Source organism: Balaenoptera borealis (assembly GCF_965194805.1).
Source record: "Balaenoptera borealis genome assembly, chromosome: 4".
NCBI classification, from domain to species: Eukaryota; Metazoa; Chordata; class Mammalia; order Artiodactyla; family Balaenopteridae; genus Balaenoptera; species Balaenoptera borealis.
Window position 1 is genome coordinate 80,442,294 of NC_138861.1, and position 24,224 is coordinate 80,466,517.

The 24,224-nt window shown below is 36.3% G+C and overlaps 1 pseudogene across 1 annotated transcript; it reads right to left on the reverse strand.

Annotated features, from left to right (window-relative positions):
* Nucleotides 1-548: 548 nt before the first annotated feature.
* LOC309628055 (ribonuclease H2 subunit B pseudogene) lies at nt 549-23,610 on the reverse strand (annotated as a pseudogene). Its single transcript has one exon. The product of its transcript is annotated as a ribonuclease H2 subunit B pseudogene (transcript).
* Between the last annotated feature and the right edge of the window lie 614 nt (nt 23,611-24,224).

Here is a 24,224-nt window from a genome sequence, read left to right on the forward strand (position 1 = left end):
TATAAAAATAAAAGTATAGATGAAACAACAACTGGAAGATAAAACAGAACCACAATAGTAAAAAAGAGGAAGAGAAAAAAAAAAAGTGGAAAAGGCATTGGCTGTGGAGGGCGGGGCCTATGCAGGGTTGAGGTTTGGGCAGTGGGTGGGGCCTATGCTTAGGAAAAGGGCTGGAAAAGGTGGATGGGTGAGGGGTTGGGGCTTAGGCTCAACAGAACAGAAGGGGCCCAGGCTTGCCCCTGCCTCTGGTCTCAGATGGCAGGAGACGCCACCTGGGAGACCAGCAGGCTTCCTGGGCTTGAGTGGGTGGGGCAAACGCCCTCCACTCCTCTCCCGCTCCTCCGGTCCTGGAGGGTTCCTCCCACCTGCCTCTCCTGATCTCCCGGGCCTCCCTCCTATGCCCCCAGGACCCACATGGCCTGGTGGGGGGCTTTGGAGGGCAAGGGACCAGCCTGGGAGCTCAGCAGGCTTCCCATGCCCGAGTGGGTGGGGCAAACGCCCTCTGCTCCTTTCCCACTCCCCCCGCCTGCCTCTCCTGTTCTATTCTGGCCTCCCATCTACACCCCCAGGATCAACCCAGCCTGGAGGGGACCCATGAGGGCATAGGACCCAGCCTGAGAGTGGGGCGGACTTCCCTGGCCGATTGGACAGGGGAAACGCTGGGCCCGCTCCCCCCCTGATCTGAGCCCCCGAGGGCCCCTCCAGGTGTGGGAACCCCTCTTGCCTCTCAGCCACCGCTCAGGGGCACTGGTCCTGTACGGCCTCCACTTCTTCTCCCCCCTCAGTCCCCCCACATCCTACTTGTTCGCTTGGGGGTTCTTCCCATCTCCTTGGGCATCGGGGTCCCCCACCAGCGTCTGGCAGGCACCCTAGTTGCGGCAACCATTGTTAATTTTGATGCATTTCTTATTATTTCTTATTTCATTTTAGTGTGTTTGTTTCTGTTTGTGTGTGTGTGTGTGTGTGCGCACACATGCATGTTTACACAGTTGGAGTAAGCCAACAATATTTATTGAGCACTATTTTTATTCAGAGCCCTTTGTTCCTGTCTTAATAATCTTATTAAAAAATGAGGGGCTTTGACTTTCTGTCCTCATTGTGAACTACTCCTCAGGAGGCATTCCTTTCACATGAAATTAGACTTCACTCTTTCCATGTTACCATTACTCTGTGCTGAATGTATGTTTGTCCTTTTTGTTATATCTATCTAGGCTCTCTCCCTCTCTGAGAGATAATACAGTGGAAGCCTGCTCAGACATGTTGGAACGATATTGGAAAACAGAATTCAGTCAGTGAAAACAAGAGAGTAAAATATGTGAGAGTGTCCCTGACTTGAAGAAGAGTCAAGTAGTGTTGTGGTGTCAGGCTTGGTGGATATGGGGAAGAGTTGAATGCTAAGACTGTTTTGTGACGGAAGCTAAATCCAGGGAGCAGATGGCAGGTCTAAGGCCAGACCTAACAAAGAAGATGTTAAGTCCTAGCCAGAGAGAATGCAGATAATAAACATAGTGGATGATGGAAACTTGGGGACTTATTATAAGGGTGGCTGAACTAGTTCTACCAAATGGAACTAGTTCTACCATATATTAATTAATTAATATATGATCATTATAGGAACACTAGAAAGTGCAGATAAGTGGCTGTCCACTTACTTTAAAATATCTTTTGGTGCTTGCTTTGTGGTATTAGTTGTATCTAGGGTGGAGATTAGGGGAAGAGAGAGAATTGGGAATTGGAGGAAGTATATACAAGAGACAAATAGGGAAGTACATCATTGCAATGTAATCATTCAAGAAGAAATATAGTGATCTGTCATCTTTATAAATATAGCAACCTGTCCATCACTGCTACTTGACTTGTTATGTATTACTTTGGTGATTTGAATTAAATCTATTATTTTTAGAAAACAAATTCATAAATTGGCATTAACAAGCTGGAAATAGACCAGGATTTAAATGTGGCTTATTTCCTATCATCCTAAAAGAATTCATCGAAGTCTTGGTGGAATGCAGTGTCTAATACCTGAGGGCACCCCTCTGAGATACCGAAGTGTTTGCCTCAATGGAAAGCGATGAGCTCTTGTGGCCCCTTCTAAGGGACACCACTTTGCTACTCCCATTGTGCTCCGAATGCACAGTACCCAGCATGTGAGCTATTGCTTATCAGGAAAGCTCTGATTGTCACTGTGAAATGTTGTTCTCTGGATGTTTAAGTCATTAAGAGTGGTGTCAGCACAGCAAGCAGGCCTTCCGTTTTGGAACGTTGATGCCTTCCGCAAGGGTTGGCAGTCTACTGGTTCTGGCCTGATTAATAGTTCCAAACAGGAGTGAGACATGTCCAGGAGGTGGCAAAGAATCCCTGGACCAGGCTAAGTTTTTATTCTTCAATCTGCCTCTAGGGTGCAGAGGCTAACTCTGCTCCTGTGAGGTAATTAGGGAGGAATCAGGTAGTAAGACTGCTTGCCTGCTTGGTATGAATTGTCAAACAAGACTCATTTGTGACTCAGTTGTCTTATATCTGTATGAGATATTTACTTTGTAAAGTAGTTTTACATACATAAATAGATGAAACCTCTGAGTCCTGGGTGGCAGGCAGTGTATAGATGAAGGAAGGACATAAGACAATCTTTCCTCTTTTTTAGCACCTATCACTTTTTTTTTTTTTCTCCTAATACTCGGGCTTGGAGGACATAGTATCTTCCTATGGAAAATGCACATGAAAATCTATGCCCTAAAATGCTTCTCAGCAAAAAATGAACACAATGAAACATGAAGAGTCTAGAAAGAAGAGATGAGATTCACACCTTCCCTCCCTCCCTTCCTCTCTCCTTTCCTTCCTTCCTTTCGGTTTGATATATATTAAACCCTCCTAGACTGAGGTACACTTAATGGTTCTTGCCTCTTGCTAGAATTGTAATGCTAATTTTTTTTTTTTTTATTGTCACACATCAGTTTATTGAGGAAATTGTGATGTTAGAGGTTAATTCTATTCACTTGATTACTTTTCATGATGTCAAACAAAACTCCAGAGTCCACAAGCCATGAAGTTACACAATTACTTTCCCATATTTTGTTCAGGAAACACAAAAATCAAACACAAAGACATGTTCAAGTGAATCTGAAAATTGCCCCCTTCCTACTTTTTTTCAAAAGGTGGTAATTGAGGGTTAGGAAGTACAGTGGAATGGAGGAAGGATGAAAATGGGACATGTAGAAGGCAAATATTTTTGCTCAATTTAATTTTCAATGTTTCAAATCTTTCCAATTTTTTTAACATGTTTCACACCAAAAAAGGAATCAATACTTTTCATTCCACTCTTGTCAACTTTAGCCAAAGCCTTCTGAGCTGCAGTCATTTTGCTGTTTTTCTTTACAGTCTTCAAATCTTTAGTGTTAAACTTAGTGTAATCTTCTTTTGCTTCTACGGGCTCATCTGATAACTTTACTTTCTTTGATGGAGGGTTTGGCACTGAAGCTGGAGGTTCTGGAAGCTTTAAATATTTAGATAAGTCATCACTTAATTCTTCAGGGATGTAATCAAATATCAGACCATGGGTATAACAAATATAATCCTCTTCCTTGTCACTGGAAACCGGGTCACCAGAGAAAAATGCAGTAGACTGTACCCGGGCAGCGACATTTACATTATTGGTTTTTAATGCTGCCATAGTCTGATTAACCTTTTTTCCCAGCCATTTTAATGTCTTCTCTTTGCTCTACTTGTAATATTTCTTCTTGTCTATTTCTTTCTCCTCTGTCACATGTGGAAGTAACTTCTCAAGTTCAGGAAGTTTCAGCAACAGGATGCAATTCGGAAACATGTCATCCATCACAACTTGATCCAGGGGCTGAAACTTTCCCTCTCTATCAGCCTTTATAAGGTAGTGGAGAAGCAGAAACAGAGGGTCCATGGGTGTGGCAAAGTGAAGAAGAACTCCTGATTCATTTATAAACCAAGAATGGGTTTTTTCCTTGAAAACTTATTTCAAACAGCTGCGGTAGACACATATTGAACAAGTAAATGGCTCCTTCCCCTGAACATGGGTTAACCAGTTTTACAAACATAAGCCCACTTTTCATCTTCTTTGAAGCATCTTTTAAATACTCTGGGACTAGGAACACGTGCTGCCGGGCGCGAGCCCCTTCTCCGCAGTCCACGCCTCCCGCCATGCCGCCCGTTTGGTCCCGGTGGCCGCAGGCCTCTGCTAATTGTTTTTTAAAAAGCCAATTATATTTTCATGTTGCTGAGAAAATGTCTGCCTAGAGTACAAAACACCTGCTTGTGATATTTTTTTCCATACCAGTTAACAGTTCTGTCCAGTAGGTGGACTCCTTCATGTACAGATAGGGGTTTTCTTTTTCCTTTAATAAGTGTTCTTAAATTTGTGAAAAGGCTTTTCCTCATACTGAACTCTTGGTTTCACCAATTTATTTTCTGAAAGACTGAAAATAGATTCTGGTATACTGCCTATTCCTGTTTGAGAAATAACTTCATCTTTGGTTACTTTTTCTTTTGTTTTATTTCATTTTTGTTTTAGTTTATATCTTGACATTTTAAATTTATAAATCAGAGCCCCTTTGCAGTGACTAAATTTACCATCTGCATTGGATTTTTTAAAAATAAACTACATTTCTGTGCTTATATTCATCACAATATACAAATGTGTGAATAATTATGATTAATATATATTGACACCAAGGACTAATAATTATATTTGTTGTGAGAATAAATCTGTTTATAGTCTCCATAGTTGTTTTCTTCACATTGTTCTGGAGTAAATGTTTTTTTATAATGCTTTTTTCAACAGGGAATCTGGCACATGAGTCATTTTTAAGCCAGTCCCTGAAATTTACACTAGTTACTACCCCTAGGGTCAGATGTCTTTGGCAGTTTCTCTATGGCCGCTGGGACAAGTGCAGATTCTCATTCTGGGTTATGAGTCTGTCTTTGTCCCTAAATCCTTACCTTTCACCCCTGTTCTTTGAAAATCTTACCATACCATGTACTTATAGACACTGAGATGTTGTATGCATGATGAAAATTCCAGTAGTTGATTCAATACTTTTATTCCAACATGAAAAAGAAATCTCTTGACCTGGAAACCCAATTTAGGAAAAGCTTCATTTAGGTAACCTTTGTGTGCTACTTCTCTGTGACTGAGCCAATGATGATAGCATGTGACCTGAAACCAAATTTCTCTCACAATTCATTGTGTTTTCATATATTACAGGTTCTACCTCCAGTGAAAGATCAAAATGTCAAAGATAAGTAGAAAAAAAAAGGCAACCTCTTCCCTGTATAATCAAGGCCAGTTTTGCTGTTTTTTTTCTAGATTGTAAATTTGTTGGAAGAGTTGTATCTTATTCATCTTCATATTTAGCCTAGTATCTGATATCAAACATGGAAGCATAACTGAACAGAATGTGTTCTGTTACTTCAAAAAGTGAAATGACTTGGATTAGAACCTTCTATTAAGCAGAATAATTAAGGATGTCATTACAGAACAGAAATTTTTTTTAAAAAAAACCCACACACAGATATTTAAGATAGGCAGATATAGTTTTGAATCATGACTCCTTTTATTAGCTGTCTGACCCTGCTCAAGTTATTGAACCTCTTGGATCTTCAGGTTTCTCAATTTCTAAAATGGGAATAACAGTACTTAGAAATAATCGAGGACAAGATATTATATAATTTATCCAATAATATGTTATGAAAAATGAAGACTCAAACCCAGCTCTTCTGATTTCTTCTGTATAACATTGAAAATGTCTTTCTATCCTTTAAGTACTTAAAAAGGACAGGGATTAGAAAACTCTCCATACTAGTTATGATAATCCTGTTCTAGGATGATATAGGGAGAAGAAAAAAGATAATACTGGAAACTTCATTCTGAAAGCAGACTTAAATTTTGAGACCTTTCTATGGCCTGAACTTTAGTGTCACCTCCAAATTCGTATGTCCTAATGCCCAGTGTGAAGGTATTAGGAGGTGGGGCCCTTGGTGGGGAGCGGGGGAGGTGCTAAGGTCATGAGAGTGGAACCTTCATGAATGAGACTAGTGTTTTTATAGAAGTGACCCCACAGAGCTCCCTAGCCCCTTCCACCATGTGACAATATAATAAGAATGTGACAGAAGAGAACCCTCACCCAACTATGCTGGCACCCTGATCTTGGACTTCTGGCCTCCAGAACTGTGAAAAGTAAATGTTTATTGTTTATAAACCAGCCAGTTTATGGTGTTCTGTTGTAGCAGCCCAGATGGGCTAAGACAGACCCTGGCAAGAACTTTAAACTGATATTCAGGCAATGTAATTAAATGTTTAACATTTTATAAGTTGGTAGATAAGAATTAGTTTTAGAGAAAATTTTAGTGCAAAAAAATGTGGAAAGATAAGGAATTCTGAAAGGACCAAATCAGAGAGATTATTTTCTAAATTAAGTCAACCAAGATATATGCCAAGATATTAAATCTATGAAGTAATTTCAAGAAAGCATGAAGAAAAGGAAGAGTTGGAATTGTCAAAGTAATTGATAGTGTCTTTCACATGGTTAAATATTTTCTTCTAGAATTAAAAATTTTAATCCAGATATGATATCAATTTAATTATACTCAGGATTGGTACTAGCCTTACCTAGGATTCAACTGTATGAAAATATAACACACGTTGATTTTTTTTTACCAAAAATTTAAGGTAGAGATTTTATTTCTCGCTGCCTGTCAAAAATAAGAGGAAACTGACCTTATTTTTTATAAAATTATAACCTTCAGATTAAGTTGCCCAAGAGACCGAGTGAAGGATATTTATTAAAAGTCCCTTCCCCATTGCAAAACTAGGAATAGTACAGGCATGCAATAATAATAATGATGATTGCAGACAGAAAAAGGGTTAAGAACCAGGGCTATGGGACTATTCAAGGAAACGGACAGGGTCTACTATTTGATTTTACTCTTCTCTGCAGGCCACTGTATCAAAAGGCATTCAAAGGATTGCTTTCTTTTAGGCTCTAAATATCCTTTGGGCGTTTGCAGATATGCATGCTACATTGGAAAAACCTCAGCTTACAAGATGTCCTGTTCAAGCTGTGCTGTAAAAGCAGAGGAAGTAGCGGCCCCAGGCTTTCTATCTTTGTCAGGACTCCTCTTGAGATGTTAATGTAAAAGTTTACAAAACTAAAAGTTGAATTACATCTCAGGTTCAATTGGATCTGTTAAAATGGCTTATGGTTCAGGGTAATTTATCAGGTTTATGTATCTATTGGCAGAATTTATAGTGTTGTATAGACCACATACAGGTGGAGTTGAGGAAAGAAATCAATCTTTGTCATCCCTTAGTCTTCTTTGTCTTTGAGATGTGGCAGGAGTAGTGCTGAATAAAAGCCAAGTAACCTGGGAATCCATTCTTTCTTTTAGAGTGACTTGGGATAAGATCTCAGTTCTCACATAGGTGTTATTTATAACATATAGAGTTTAGAAAGAAGAGAGCTTTGGTTGTCAAAGAGATATTTTTGTTATCCTGGGATACATACATCTAAAATTCTAGGACTTTCAGTAAAAATTTTCTTCATAGCTTCCAATCAGTTGCACCAGCTGCTGCTTCAGAACATCTCTTGATCAATAATGCCCGTGATACTGGAAGGAGAGGAGAGAAACTTTCTATACAGTAGAAGTGAAATCTCTGTTAAGAGATACATACGTCTGGTTGCTGGCCCAAATTTTTGAACTGCTCCATGTTTTCTAATATTTATTGTTAGATCAAGAATGTGTATTTTTATGGTGTTTCATTTATCTAAAAACTTTTTATGACTTTTCTAGTTAGCAAAGACAAAATCAGTCCACCATATTTGAACTTCAGCCAGTCATTACCAGGCTAGACTAACTGCCTTTCTGAGATGATTTTTAAGAAATAGATTTGGGGGACTTCTCTGGCAGTCCAGTGGTTAGGACTCCACGCTTCCACTGCAGAGGGCACGGGTTCGATCCCTGGTTGGGGAGCTAAGATCCCACGTGCCCTGAGGCGTGGTCAAAAAAAAAGAAAAAAAGAAAAAGAAATAGATTTGGAACAACCAAAGTTTTACTAATCAAAAATCAGTTGTATTTAACACTAATTAGGTGTAGTGACTTTTCAGAGTAAAAAATGTCGCATATATTTTCAGCATAGATAAAACTACACACTCCTTTTTGGTACTTGCATCAACCTGCCCTGCTCTAGTTTGTTTTATATACATGTGGGTTTACATTACTATATTTTAATACATTTTAATAATTTTCAGAGTATCTATTGTTAATGATTTTCTTATAGAATCTCAAACTTAAAAGAGAAATTGGAAACACAGTACAAAGAATGCTTTTTTCCCCTGAACCATTTGTAAGTTACTAATTTGATTCTTTATCATTCCCAAATGCTTTAGTGTTTAAACCCTATGAACAAGGACATTCTACCGCATAATCATGACACCACCTTCAAAACCAAAATATCAACTTTGATACATCCAGAGACATCTCAGATTCCATTCAAGTTTCACCCATTGTCCTAACTGCATCCAGCAAAAAATCCAGCTAAAATTCTCATATTGTATTTAGTTATTTTGTCTCTTTTGACTTTTTCAGTCTGGAATATTTCCATGATTTTTTCTTTGACTTTAATGACCCTAACTCTTTTGAAGATTGCAGGCTAGTTATTTTGTAGAATGTTCCCTCAATATGAATTGGTCTGCTGTTTCCTCATGATTACATTCAGATTTGTCAGGAAACCACAGAAGGAATGCTTTCATCTTTTCATTGTATCCCATCAGGTGGTGCATGGTTTCAGTTTGCCCCATTACTCATGATATTCACCTTGATTACTAGATTAATGTGGTGTCTGCTGTATTCCTTCACTGTAAAGTAACTCTTTTCCCTGTTGTAATTTATATTTTGTGGGAAGGTACTTTGGAACTGTGTAAATATCCCGTTCCTCATAAATCTATTGTTTAATTTGTTAATTTTTATCAATATAGACTAGAGGCTTTCTATTTTATTTTTTGTGTTCAAATTGTTCCCAATTTGGCAAGCAGTAGCCCACTTAAGCCAACTTGTCTGTTCTTAGGATATGTGCCATTATTTGAGCACTTCCTTTCAGTGGCTTATCTTTAAAGTTTTTTTTTCCAGCTTTATTGAAGTATGATTGACAAATAAAAATTGTATTTATTTAAGGTGTACAATACAATGATTTGATATATGTATACATTGTGAAGTGATTACTACAGTCAAGCTAATTAACATATCCATCACCTCACAGTTAACTTTTTTGTGTGTGTGTGGTGAGAAGACTTAAGATCTACTCCCTTAGCAAATTTCAAGTATATAATACATCATTATTAACTATAGTCACCATTCTGAACTTATCTTAAAACTGAAAGTCTGTACCTTTTGGCCAGTGTCTCCCCATTTCCCCCAAGACCCAGGCCACAGTAGTAACCACTCTTCTACTCTCTGTTTCTATGGACTTGACTTTTTTAGATTTCCTGTGTAAGTGAGATCATGCAGTATTTCTCTTTTTGTGTTTGGCTTATTTCACTTAGCGTAATGTCCTCAAGGTTCATTTATGTTGTCACAAATGGCAGGATTTCCTTCCTTTTTATGGCTGAACACTATTCCATTGCATGTGTATGTATATCTTTATATGTATTTATACATTACATATATAAATAATATGTATTTATATATAAAATATATATTTATGATAAATTTATATATGTTATATATAAGATGTAGATATATGTATGGATAAAGAAAATTTGGTTTACATATGTAATTTTCTTTATCCATTCATCTATTGATGGACACTTAGGTTGTTTTTATGTCTTGGCTACTGTAAGTGATGCTGCAATGAACATGAGAGTGCATATATCTCTTTGAGATATGGATTTTATTTCCTTTGGATATATACCCAGAAGTAGAATTGGTGGCTCATAGGGTAGTTCTATTTTTAATTTTTTGAGGAACCACCATATTGTTTTCCATATGACCAAGTTACATTCCCACCAATAGTGTACAAGAGTTCCCTTTTCTCCACATCCTTACCAATGCTTACCTTTTGACTTTTTGATAATAGCCATCCTAACTGGTTTGAAGTGATATCTCATTGTGGTTTTGATTTGCATTTGCCTGATGATTAGTGATGCTGAGCACCTTTTCATATACCTGTCGGCCATTTGTATATCTTCTTTGGAAAAATGTCTCTTCAGGTCCTTTGCTCATTTTTTAAATTGGATTATTTATTTATTTATTGCTATTAAGTTGTATGAGTTCCTTATATATTTTGAATAGCCATATTGGATATTTGTAGCTTATCTTGCACATTCTGTGTCTCAGGCCCAGAGTCAGCCATTTCTTCAAGTAGCCTGATTCCTTTTAGTGGAGAATGGTAGAAGCTAAGACCCAGGAGTTAGGTGTACTGATTGCTTTTGGAGTGTCAGTGCTTCCAGGCCTTATAGTGGATTAATGTAGGGAATATAGATATGTATAACACACATACAAACACACTCTCATTTATGTCAATAATTTTTCCTCTTTATGTAGTGAAAACCATGAGTTCTTAGTACAACCAATACCAGTCCCAAACTACCAGATTTATTTTAGTTTTCTCCTTTTGCATATGTTTAACTCTTATCTCTGATTCTGAGAAACCTGTCTCCTGGTTTCTCCCAGGAAATATATTGTCTTTAATATACCAATTTCCTGTCTTCCTTTTCAACTCCTACCCCACACAAATGTCCTTCTCACCCTGTTCCAACTCTGACTCCCATGTGGGATGTCCTCTTCATTCCACTAGGGATTCTATACCGCATCCTAAGTCACTCTCCGTAGACGAGCTCCTTGCCCCATTTGGACTCTGACATCCAGTGCTATGCTGCCCTCACTTATAAATATTCTCCTCACTGCATTTGGGCTCCTGGTTCTCCCTGCTGGACCAGCCTACATGCAGAAAGATCCTTCTCGCTGTGCTCGAGCTCTGACACCAGACACAAGGCCACGCCCATGAACAGATGCCCTCCTCATCTTGCTTAGGTGCTGGCATCTCAGGTCAGGCACCTTCCCACAGGAATCACTGCTTACTCTGGCTCTGAGTGCCTGTGCCGAGCTTCTCCTCCTCTCTCTTGCTCGGATGCTTCCCCAACTCACACCTTACTCCAGGTTGCCCTTCCATGTGGATGCCCTCCTCACCCAGGTCAGACTGATACTCCGTCACACGGAGACTTCCTCTGTGGACACCCCTGCATCTCATTTGTGCTCTGATACACTGTTCTGGGTTTCTATTTGTACCCTTCTCACAGCTGGAAAACATGTCTATTTTGCTCTCCTCCTATATATGTATTTTTTATATGTATTTTTTTAACTCCTAGTTTAGAAAATCAAAAAGCTTTCTTTTTAAGAGAATAGAACTGAAATGTATGTTTGAAACTCTGAAAATCAGGTGGTCCTCTTCTCTTTATGAAGAGAGTTACCAAAAGATTATTTAAATATCACCATTCAGTATATTTAACCTATTATTTTGTTTATAGAAGTTTGAGCTCTACCTGACCATTTTTACAAGAACATAGGTTTGCCTCATTCACATATCTTAGATAATCATTAATCTATCCTTAAGTAACACTAGAATTAGTACAATTGCATTTTGTAAACCCTTTTTTAAAGATTTTGTCGAGTCCACTTTGTGTCCTTATATACCTAGTGTGTTTCCAGCAATGAAAAAAGCACAACGGGTAATAGAGAGATAACATAGGGCATATCACATCACCTCAAGCAGCTTATGATCTTTTTGGACTAGCAATAGTTCCAAAGGAGAAACAATGCAGTGCAGCATATAAACTTCACTGAATAACATAGTCTGTTGGTGAGTATGGTGTACATTCCAAGAAGAATATGGCTTGTGGACTGGAGCAGTTGAATTTTCTCATAGGAAGTGTCTGAAGTGTTCCCACTTCAGTTGGCCCTGGAGAGTAGATGGGATTTGGACAGATGAAAAGATGGGGAAAATAGAAGAAGCATGCATCAGGAAAATCACAGGTAGAATAAGCATGGCTCATGGGGGGATGCAAAGGAATTTATTCTGATGGGAGCAACAGTAAATTGGGAAGTCATAGGAGGTTAGATTGATAACTAAAATGGGATACTATTTCCCAGGGCTTGGAACCTGTCAGTACAAAGAGTGTGGGCTTTTCCCATAGTCACTAGAACCACAGTAGGATCTAGAGCAACATTATGACATGATGAAAGTTGTGTTTTAGGAAATTTAATCTAGAGGATATTTCTTGTGTGGGTTAGAGTTGGGGAAAACTGTAATTTAGTCAGTTAAAAACAAGCTGGAAGTGTTCAGGGCCTAGAATTCAGCTATGATACTGAGGATGGAAAAGATGGAACAACTCTGAACTCTTTCCAAGGACAACTGAGAACACAGTGAAACAAACCAACAAACAAAAAATGAAAGGTTAAAAGTGGCTTCAGGAGATATCAGGCAAAATGAGTGGTCAGTGCATTCTCTGAAAGTAACATTAACATCTAACATTTTGCACTTTCCATTGGATTTAAAATGCCTTTCTTTAATTTCCTGGTTTAGTAATTATTTTATCTCATGACTTTCCAGAAAATCTGCAGAATGGCCATTTAAAAAAGCAAAATAGAGAGGAAAATTAAAAAGAAGAATTGGTAATGAATGGTTTGAAACACATACATGAGCAGAAGTTATCTCTATATGCAGTGTAGCAGTTACCCACAAGCAGGTACATGTTTGAGATAAATTATTCAGCCTTAGTTCCCAGCCATAGTCTTGGAAGCAGATGGAAGGCTTGAAGTATTTTTAATAAGCATTTAGATGTAGGATTGAACCTGTAATTTTCAGAGAATACTTAGGAGACCAGCCAATATATCAAGTAGGGAGCACTTTGGTTAAACAGTAATATGATTATGTCTATGTACAAACAAACACGTAACAGAAGAGACGCAACCAGCATAGAACTGCATGTGTCAGTCTTACAAAATACACAAAAATATCAGTGCTGAGAGAAATTTTTAGAAAACATCTGCTATGTTTGCAGATATTTGGCCAAGTTTACAATTTTTTTTTTTTTAAAGCATCATGTCTAAGTCTGCATAGATAAAAAATACTGTGTGCTTTCAGAGGGTATTAGGGACTATATAAAACCTACATATCAAAGCATAACCTTTATTTAGAAATATGATTAATATAGCTGAGAATACATTCTGCTCTTGGAACCAAAAAAATAGACAAAAAATCAATATGATGGGCCATATGTTGTTTGGTAGTTATAGAAATGGAATATAAAATGAAGGCTAGTTAATTTTCAGCTTGTTTGTTTTTTTAGTTTTGTATCTTCTGTTGCAACTGAAAAAAGTATATTCCCAGTGAAGATTTTAGGGGTGAAATTCTACTCACTGCTTCATTCCTTTGGGATCTTCTTGTATCTTCACTACAACTAAAATAACCTCATCTTTGCTTTAAGTATATTTTGTGAATCTTAAAAGTATCACAAATTTAAGTAAATTCCAACTTTTTTCCCCTCCCAGCTCTGTTGCTCTTACTTGAATAAAACATAAAATTAAATGTTTGATTTTGGTTGTATGTTGTAAATTATGCATTGACTTTAGTTTTCACAGAAGCATGAGCCAAATGTATTTTTTAAAAGGGAAAAAATAGATGGATAAGCTAAAGTTCCAAGACTCAGAAAAGAATTGCTTCAATTTGATTTGAGACACAAAGTAAATTGTAATCTGAAAGAAAAATATATTTTTCTCTTTATGGTTTTTAATATTTTGATCCATTTACCAACTGGACATCAATTTCAGTCCCCTGATAATCTGACCAAAAGAATGTGACTGTGGTTTAAATAAAGAAGGAAATAATATCACTACTAACAGATAATAGCAAAATTTATTGAGCTCCTGCCATAATTTAAGTGCATTCTACTTTATTTTCTATTTAATTAAATTAACACCAAAGCTCTATGAGATGGGTAGCATTGCTATCCCTATTTTAGGCATAGAATGAGTCAGTAAATTGTCCAAGTTTCCACAGCTAGGAAGAGGTGAAGACATGAACTCAGACTCTGACATTCTGACATTTGACTTCATTTTCTTTACTCATGCTATAGAACTTCTCTATTTGACATAATTTGTGAAGAATGGCCTTCCTGTGATAGAAATGAGAAACGGAGATTTGTATTCCCAAAAATCAGATAAATTGAGGGTACAATATGTCATTAAAGACATAGTATATAATAGCAGTAGCTACCAGACATGACTCTTAGGTTATCATATTTAATTAATAATTTTTTACTTATTCTCTTTCCCCAGCACCATTTTCCAGAGGAGGAAGCTAGAGCTCAGATACAGTATTTACCTTCTTCAGGATCACAGAGCTTGTAGATGTCAGATTCAGAATTTGAACACAGATCTCTGACTCCAGAAATCTGAGTTCCTTTTGATAGGAATCTGTGAGTCCAAAAAGAGGGAGTAGAAGAGGCAGTTGAGTAAGGATTTAGGAGAAATGGAAGAGGCTGTGTCTGTGGCTAAGAAAAAGGAGGAAGTCTGGTAGATCGGGGTATGGATTGTTAGGGTGGAGACAAGCTCATTGGCAGGAAGAGACCACATTTCTGGTGAGAGACAGAGGCTTTCAACAATCTCACGCTTTTATGGAACCCAGCGTGAGGGCTCATTCATCTAACCGTGCATTCCCCATCACATTCATCCACATATGTTAAGGACAACACACTATCTCTGAAAGAGCATTTTTTCCTTGCTAAGTCAGCAGATCTAAGTTGAGCTTCTGGCTCTGCCAGCTACTGGATAATAATCAGAGGAATATCATACATACACACTTTTTAAGCAGTAAGCAGCATTCATCTTTCAAGGTTGGGATAAGGGGCGATCAATGACGTTTATAAAATGGCTTTAGAAAAGTGGTCAGCCTGTCCTACATGTTAGTTACTGTCATGACTAGTTACGTTGATTTCCAGAGTTTTAAATTTATTTATATATCTGAGGAATAAGATACTTGCATGTCAATTGCTTAGGGCTAGGGCTGTGATTGTCAATCCTTACAATCCCCAGAACCCAGACAAATTTACACACACATACACACATACACACACACACACACATACACACACACACACACATACACACACGGCACCCATCCGAATCTTCTAGAATTGGGTGGAACAGCTGTAATGTTTGAAAAAGTCTCCTGCTCCTAGGAACTTCTTAGATATTCCTCTAGGGTGTGTCTAACTATACCAAACCAAATAATTAGGTAAATTTGAGATGCAGTACTTTAAAGCTCTAGAATAATATCTATATCTTTTCTCTTTCTCAGTTTAAAATGTATTTAATACAGAGCTAATCTTTTCATGAATGAAAATGGCCTGAAACCCACATGCTGCTTCAGCTGGTTTATTAAAATATCTTAAAATATAAGTGATGCTGCAATATTTTCTTAACTTTATTGGGAAGTTGGGGGACGGAGGCAAGGAGGGTTGTGGTAAAGAAAGTTCACAAGTTACATTTCTGTTTCCCGAATGTAATTAGTAGTCTTTTTCCTCCTCACCTTTGTATAAGCCATTTCTTATACAAAGGTTCTTAGAGCAATGTTTGAACATTGCTGCAATTCTTCCCTACTCTGACCCAACTCTAGCTAATTCCTCCATTTCCTTTAGGGGGTCTGCAGATACATACATACATATATATATATATATTTTTTAAGCTTATAAGTTATTTTCTTAACTGAGCCAAGATTTGAAAAATTAAGAGACTTTACATTTAAAAAACCCCAGCTTTCCAGTTTTGTTTTTTTTTTTGAAGAAAAATATCAGAAGTTCTAGCAACACTGGACTATCTCTCCAAGGCTAGATCTGAGATACATAACCTTACTCATGAAAATATTATTTTGAATTTTCCCACAAAGTTTAGGTAATTTAAAGGGGGATAGTACAATTTGATTTTTAAAGGAATCAGTCTTCTTTTTGTGTTTTTGCAATTAACAAATTATTTGTTTAAGAAGGTAGACTAGTTTCATTGCAGTGATCAGGGCAGTTCGTAAACTTTTGTGGGGGCAGATCATACTGAGATATCAGTGTAAGACACTTTGTAGGGCGACTGAGTAATCTCCAGATGAAATTAAGAAATGTAACTTTAAAATAGTAATGACAGTAAAGGTGGTTGTTGATCATTGCTTGACACTGAAGACTAACGTGAATAAAAAAAGCAATTTCTTTAAGTTTACTAGCTTTCGATGTTCTGTTTTGTGGTGAATGTTAAATTAAATATTATTTATGTATTATATATAATCCACTTTCCCTGGTTCCCACTGTGAAGTGTCTACTGACACCAGAGCAGTTTCCAAGTTAGTCTCTAAAAATACCATGCTCATGCCTTCCTCCAGCATTCACATGTTGCCTCTAACTGAAACCATTTTATATCTCCCTTTTGGGTACCCAAGTCTTACCTACCCTCCCAGGTCTAAAGTACAGTTCTCTTTTTTCATATATCCTTTTTTTGATAAAAAATGTTGCCTATTAGAAAAGGATATGGACAGACATTGGAGGGCAACAAACCTGGTTTTGAAACCAAATCTTCTGCTTATTGTTATGTGACTGTGTAGACATTATTTAGCTTCCCTCATCCTCAGTTTCCCCATAAAATTGCAAATGTTGGTGTAATAATTGCCTCCAGCTTTATGAGAAAAATATTACAGCATGTTAAACATCTGAAGAATCATAAAGTGTTAAATTTTTTTCTATAGCGTTTAATAATCCAAAGATTGTAAAGTAGCAGCTCACAGGATGCATAGGCCTCAGAGTTGTGTTTATTTGATTTACACCATGTTTAAGAACGTTTAAATAATTTCCAACACTAGAAAAAAATAATAGGTATTTTACATAAACATCTAAATTCTTGTTTCTGTTTAGAAAATTAGAAGATCTGGGAACTCTGGACCTCCATTACCAAATGGCAGCAATCCATGGGCAGCTTTTCTGAGAAAACATGCTTCAGTGTGGCTCAGTATCTACTTTGCCCATTGCACTTACTTGCCTTTCTTGGGTCTGATTATCATTTGAATTTACTATCCTGGAGTTAAGCCATTTATTTTTGTATTTGAATACATTCTACCTTTCATCTTTAACTATATGTATCTTATTCTATAGTGTATAAAAATACCATATATTTTTATACACTATATTCTATAGTGTATAAAAATACCACATTAATACCATATATTTTAATGTACCTTATTATATATAACATCTTATATGTCTTATTCTATTATATATAATATATAAATTCCTAGGACAGACATGAGATTTTTAAAAAATCTTAAAAACCCTACCAGCTTCTAATACCACATTGTGAGTTAATAAATACTAGTTAAATTAGATTATAAGGTTAAAAGGTGAAAACGTGTAATGTGTCAGTGAAATTAATTTTATCTGTCATCAGTATACCTTCCATCTCTCTATGAGACTATGAAGGAGGGTACATGCAGAGAAAAGAAAAAGCTTATTTTTTTCTCTTTCCAATACTAGGATTGGTTTTTCAGGGATTTTCTTCCATTCACTGAAACTTTAATATGCATACATTCTGAAAACTCTTCGTTTTGATCAGTTTTTACTTCTGTAGCTCCCTCACTGGGAAATTGTACTCGCTCTTTGTTTAATTTAGCTGTTACATAAATATGTTGAAATGCTTCACTATTTCAGTTCCTGCTGTGAAAATATTTTTTAAGCAGCAGTATTAAAACACTTTTTTTCTCCCAGCTATATAGATCATAGGAATTTGAAAGCAGCAAGAGAATGTAGAGCTTATCCAGTACACCTCATGACACCACTGGGGCTTAGAAAAGAAAATGGTGTGCCCATAGCTCACCTTGAGATCGAAGAACCTCAACTAGGGCCTAGCATTCATGACTCCAGTTCAAACTGATGTTTAAATTTTAAATAGTAATTCAACTTTTTATCATGTTGTAAAGCAAACAAAATGGATTCCACTGAAATAGTTATGTTCTCCACCTCATAACCTAAATCAAGTAGTATTTATTAAACTTACTATGTGGCTTTATTTTATTCTCGCAAGAGCCATGTAGGTTAAGTATTGTTATTATCCTCATTTTACAATAGAGAAATCTGAGTGACTTGTTGAGAGTTAGACAGCTAGTGATGGTGGAGGTGAGATTTCCACTCTGGCCATCAGACTTCAGCTTCTGTGCCTGTAACCACTAGACCACCTGCCTTGTCATCATGTGCTTATTTTCTCTATTCTGTCCTGAATTTGTCATGTCCATGTTTAAGAACTGGTATAATGTTGACAGAGTTTTTGGTCTATCTGTGATTGCTTGAAGTTTAACTTTTAAAGTTAAAAGTTTCTACCTTCATTACACAGTTCTGTCAAACTGTATCTCATTGTTCCAACTATTTCTGTTCCTATTCACCATTTCACCTGTCTGTGAAATTCTGAAATTGGGAATTTTCTTCCACTGCAAATATCTCTACAGATGTTTGCCACAAACAAACAAAAACACTTTAGCTATGATGACTTTGGATGAGCCAAATAATTCTTTTAATAAGTTTGCCTCAAGCTTTTTCTCAATTACTCAAAAAATCTCATTTCCCCTAGGAGTAGTTTTGGTCTTCAGCTATTAATTTCACGCTTTGTATGAAAAGAGTGCCTGATGGGATAAAAAACTGGGCACTTTCTAGTCAAGGGAGAAGTTTCTGTTCGACTTTTTAATGTCCTTATTTTTGCAAAAGCTAAATCCAGTGCTGGATGAGACACTATGTAAGGAGACCAAAGGATTGGAACCTGGACTTCGCAGTTGAGAAGTAAAACATATGAACAACCTGGCAAATAACTTAAGTCCATATAAGGCGACCCTGAGCAGTGAAAGTCAGTGTCCCAGTCCTCTAGTGCTGAGCTGAGGTGAGTGTGTGGAATGAAGCACAGTTGAGTCGAGGGATATTAGTCAAGGGCTTTGGAAAGAAATTCTGTCCAATTCTGGTTCCGTAGTCATATCCTCTGCCTGGCTCTTATTCCTCACTGATCTGTAAGAACTCAGAGGAAGCACATAATTCAGATCCTGGGCTATTTTTTTTTAGAACACTTTATTTTTCTGAGTAGACAACAAAACCTAACTTAACTGTGAATATTGTAGAACTGTAAAAACAGTATGAAAACAATATTGTCATCCAACACGCAGAGAAATCTACTGTAAACAGTTAATTATCTTCTCCAGGTCCATGTATTTAACTGCCTAAACAACTCTCTGTTGCCTCTATATTATATATGTTCAACAAATTTAGGAGCATATTATCTATGTAATTTTTAGCTTATTTTTTCTCACTTAACCCAAAAGTCAGAGTAGCACAAAATATACAACTGGTTTGCATACATTTAATATTTCTCAAAAGCATGTTTTAATGCCTTTGTCATGTTTTCTTCTGTGATGATTAGTATATTTTGTTATTCTCCTATTATGCTCTTCTCCATTTTTTTCTCTCTTCATTTTTTAGTTGAAGTATAGTTGATTTACAATATTAGTTTTAGGTGTACAACATAGTGATTCAATATTTTTATAGATTATACTCCATTTAAAGTTATAATAAAATATTTGCTATATGCACTGTGCTGTACAACATATCCTTGTATCTTATTTATTTTATACATAATAGTTTATACTTCTTAATCCCCTATCTTTATCTTGCCCCTCCCCTCTTCTCTCTCTCCACTGGTAACCACTGGTTTGTTTTCAATATCTGTGAGTCTGTTTCTGTTTTGCTGTGTTCATTTATTTGTTTTATTTTTTAGATTCCACATATAAACGATATCATACAGTATTTGTCTTTTTTCTCTGACTTATTTCACTAAACATAATGCCCTCCAGGTTCATCTATGTTGTTATAAATGACAAAATTTCATTCTTTTTTATGGTTGAATATTTCATTTTATAAATATTTCATTTTATATCTATCTATAGATAGGTAGATAGATCTATGGATATATCAGTCACATCTTCTTTATCCATTCGTCTGTTGATGGAAACTGAGGTTGCTTCCATATTATGGAAATTGTAAATATTGCTGCTCTGAACATTGGGGTGTATGTATCTTTTTGAATTAGTGTTTTCATTTTCTTCAGATATATACCCAGCAGTAGAATTGCTGGATCATATGGTAGTTACATTTTTAATTTTTAAGGAACCTCCATACTGTTTTCTATAGTGGCTGCACCAACTTACATTCCCACCATCAGTGTATTAGGGTTCCCTTACCTCCACGTCCTTGTCAGCATTTGTTATTTGTGGTCTTTTTAATGATAGCCATTCTGATAGCTGTGAGGTGATACCTCATGGTGGTTTTCATTTGATTTCCCTGATGATTAGCGATGTTGAGCATCTTTTCATGTACCTGTTGGCCATCTGCATGTCCTCTTTGGAAAACGTGTCTATTCAGTTCTTCTGCCCAGTTTTTAATCAGTTTTTTTTTTTTTTGATAGTTGTATGAGCTGTTTATATGTTTTGGATATTAACCCCTTATTGGTCATATAATTTGCAAATATTTTCTCCCATTCAGTATGTTGTCTTTTTGTTGTGTTGATGTTTTCCTTTGCTGTGTAAAAGTTTTTAAGTTTAATTGGTCCCATTTGTTTATATTTGCTTTTGTTTCCTTTGCCTTGGGAGGCAGATCCAAAAAAATATTGCTGCAATTTATGTCAAAGAATGTTCTGCCTGTGTTATCTTCTAGGAGTTGTATAGTTTCTGGTCTTACATTTAGGTTTTTAATCCATTTTGAGTTTATTTTTGTATATGGTGTGAGAAAATATTCTAATTTTATTCTTTGACATGTAGCTGTCCTCTTTTCCCAGCATCACTTATTGAAGACACTATTTTTTCTCTATTGTCTATTCTTGTCTCCTTTGTCATAGAATAATTAACTATAGGTGTGTGGGTTTATTTCTGGGCTTTGTATTCTGTTCTCGTGATCTGTGTGTGTTCTTGTGCCAGTACCGTACTGTTTTTATTACCATAGCTTTGTAGTATAGTCTGAAGTCAGGGAATATAATATCCCCAGCTTTATTCTCTTTTCTCAAGATTGCTTTGGGGATTCAGGAACTTTTGTGGTTCCACATAAATTTTAGGATTATTTGTTTTAGTTCTGTGAAAAATGTCATGGGTATTTTGATAGGGATTGCATTTAATCTGTAATTGCTTTGGGTAGTATGGGCATTTTAATATTAATTCTTCCAGTCTATGAACATGGGATATTTTTGCATTTCTTTATATTATCTTCAATTTTCTTCATCAAGGTTTTATAGTTTTCAGAGTATAGGTCTTTCACCTCCTGGTTAAATTTATTCCTAGGTATTTTTTCTTTTTGATGTGATTTTAAATGGTATTGTTTTCTTGCCTTCTCTTTCTGATAGTTCATTTAGTGTATAGAAAGCAACAAATTTCTTTATATCAATCTTGTATCCTGCAACTCTACTGTCTTCATTTATTACTTCTAATAGTGACTTTAGGGCTTTCTATATATAGTATCATGTCATCTGTTTTACTTCTTCCCTTCCAATTTGGATGCCTTTTATTTCTTTTTCTTGTCTGATTGCTGTGTCTAAGACTTCCAATACTATGTTAAATAGAAATGGTGATAGTGGGCATCCTTGTCTTGTTCCTGATTTTAGAGGAAAAGCTTTCACTTTTTTACCACTGAGTATGATGATACCTGTGGGTTTGTCATAAATGACCTTTATTTTGTTGAGATATGTTTCCTTTATACCAACTTTAGATGAGAATTTTTATTATGAATGGATGCTGAATTTTGTCAAATGCTTTTTCTGCATTTATTGATATGATCATGTGATTTTTATCCTTTTTTTCGTTAATGTGGTGTATCACATTGATTGATTGTGAATGTTGAACCATCCTTGTGACTCTGGAATAAATCCAACTTGATCATGGTGTACACTTCTTTTTACATACTGTTGGATTCAGTTTGCTAATATTTTGTTGAGAATTTTTGCATCTGTTTTCAACAGAGATACTGGCTTGTAATTTTCTTCTTCCTTTGTAGGTTTTTTTTTTTTTTTCTGGTTTTGGTCTCAGGGTAATGGTAGCCTTGTAGAATGAGTTGGGGACTATACCCTCCTCTTCAGTTTTTTGTAATAGTTTGAGAAGGATAGGTATGAGCTTTTCTTTATATGTTTGGTAGACTTCCCCTGTGAAGCCATCTGGTCCTGGAGATTTGTTTGCTGGGGGTTTTTTAAATTACAAATTCCACTTCACTACTAGTGATCTGTCTGTTCAGATTGTCTACTTCTTAATGATTCAGTCTTGGAAGATTGTATGATTCTAGAAATTTATCCATTTCTTCCAGGTTGTCCAATTTATTGGTATATAAATGTTCATAGCGTTCTCTTATGATTTTTTTTTTGTTTCTCTGTGATAGTGTTATTTTTCCTCTTTCATTTCTTTTGTTTATTGGGATCCTCTCTCTTTTTTTTCTTGATGAACCTTCCTAAAGGCACATCAAACTTGTTTATCTTTTCAAAAAACCAGCTCTTGGTTTCATTGATCTTTTCTATTTTTTCATCTCTATTTTATGTATTTCCTCTCTGATCTTTATTATTTCTTTCCTTCTGCTGATTTTGAGCTTTTTTTGGTCTTCTTTTTCTAATTCCTTTAGATGATAGGTAACCTTGTTTTCTTTGAGCTTTTTCATTTTTCTTGGAGTAGGCCTGTATCATCATAAATTCTCCTCTTAGAACTACTTCTGTTGCATCCCACAGAATTTGGATTGTTCTGTTTCCATTTTCATTTGTCTGGAGATATTTTCTCATTTCCTCTTTGATTTCTTCATTGACCTATTGGTTTTTTTCATAGCATATTGTTTAGTCTCCATGTGTTTGTGTTTACCCATTTTTCTTCCTGTAATTGATTTCTAGTTTCATACCATTGTATTTGAAGAAAAATGGTTGATATAGTTTCTGTTTTCTTAAATTTTTTGAGACTTGTTTTATGGCATAGCATGTTATCTATCCTGGAGAACATTCCATGTGTAGTTGAAAAGAATGTATAATCTGCTTTTTTTGAATGCAGTGTCCTGTAGATATCTATTAAGTCCAACTGGTCTAAATTGTCATTTAAGACTAATGTTTTCTTATTGATTTTCTATCTGGATATTTCCGTTTATATATGTGGGGTATTAAAGTCCCCTACTATTATTGTATTATTGTTAATTTCTTCCTTTATGTCTGTTAATATTTGCTTTATATATTTAGGTGCTCCTGTGTTAGGTGCGTACATGTTTATGAGTGTTATATCCTCTTCTTGTATTGATCCCTTTATCATTATATAATGTCCTTCTTTGTCTTTTGTTATATACTTTTTAAAAAAGTCTACTTTGTGTCATATACGTGTTGCTATCCTAGCTTTCTTGTCATTTCCATTTGCATGAAATATCTTTTTCCATCCCCACACTCTCAGTCTGTGTGTGTCTTTAGCTCTGAAGTGAATCTCTTGTAAGCAGCATATAGATGGGTCTTGTTTTTTTTTTTTTTTTAAGAAAGGAATGTGTTGGATTTGAGGCTGATGCTTTTTTTTAATTTATTTATTTTATTTTTATTTTTTTTGGCTGTGTTGGGTCTTCGTTTCTGTGCGACAGCTTTCTCCAGTTGTGGCAAGCGGGGGCCACTCCTCATCGCGGTACGCGGGCCTCTCACTATTGCGGCCTCTCTTGTTGCGGAGCATAGGCTCCAGACGCGCAGGCTCAGTAGTTGTGGCTCACGGGCCTAGCTGCTCCGTGGCATGTGGGATCTTCCCAGACCAGGGCTCGAACCCGTGTCCCCTGCATTAGCAGGCAGATTCGGTCTTGTTGTTTTATCCAGTCACCCACCCTATGTCTTTTGATTGAGCATTTGGTCCATTGACATTTACAGTGATTACTGATAGGTATATACTTACTGCCATTTTGTTACTTGTTATGTGGTGCTTTTTGTAGTTCTTCTATGTTCTTTTCTTCTTTTAGTTTCTTCCCTGTGGTTTAATGATTTTTTTTTTAGTGGTATGCTTGTGTTCTTTTCTCTCTAGTTTTTGTGTATGTCTCATATTTCTTTGATTTGATGAACCATGGGGTTTATATGTTGACCTATAACTATATGTAACTAATTTCAATTTCAGT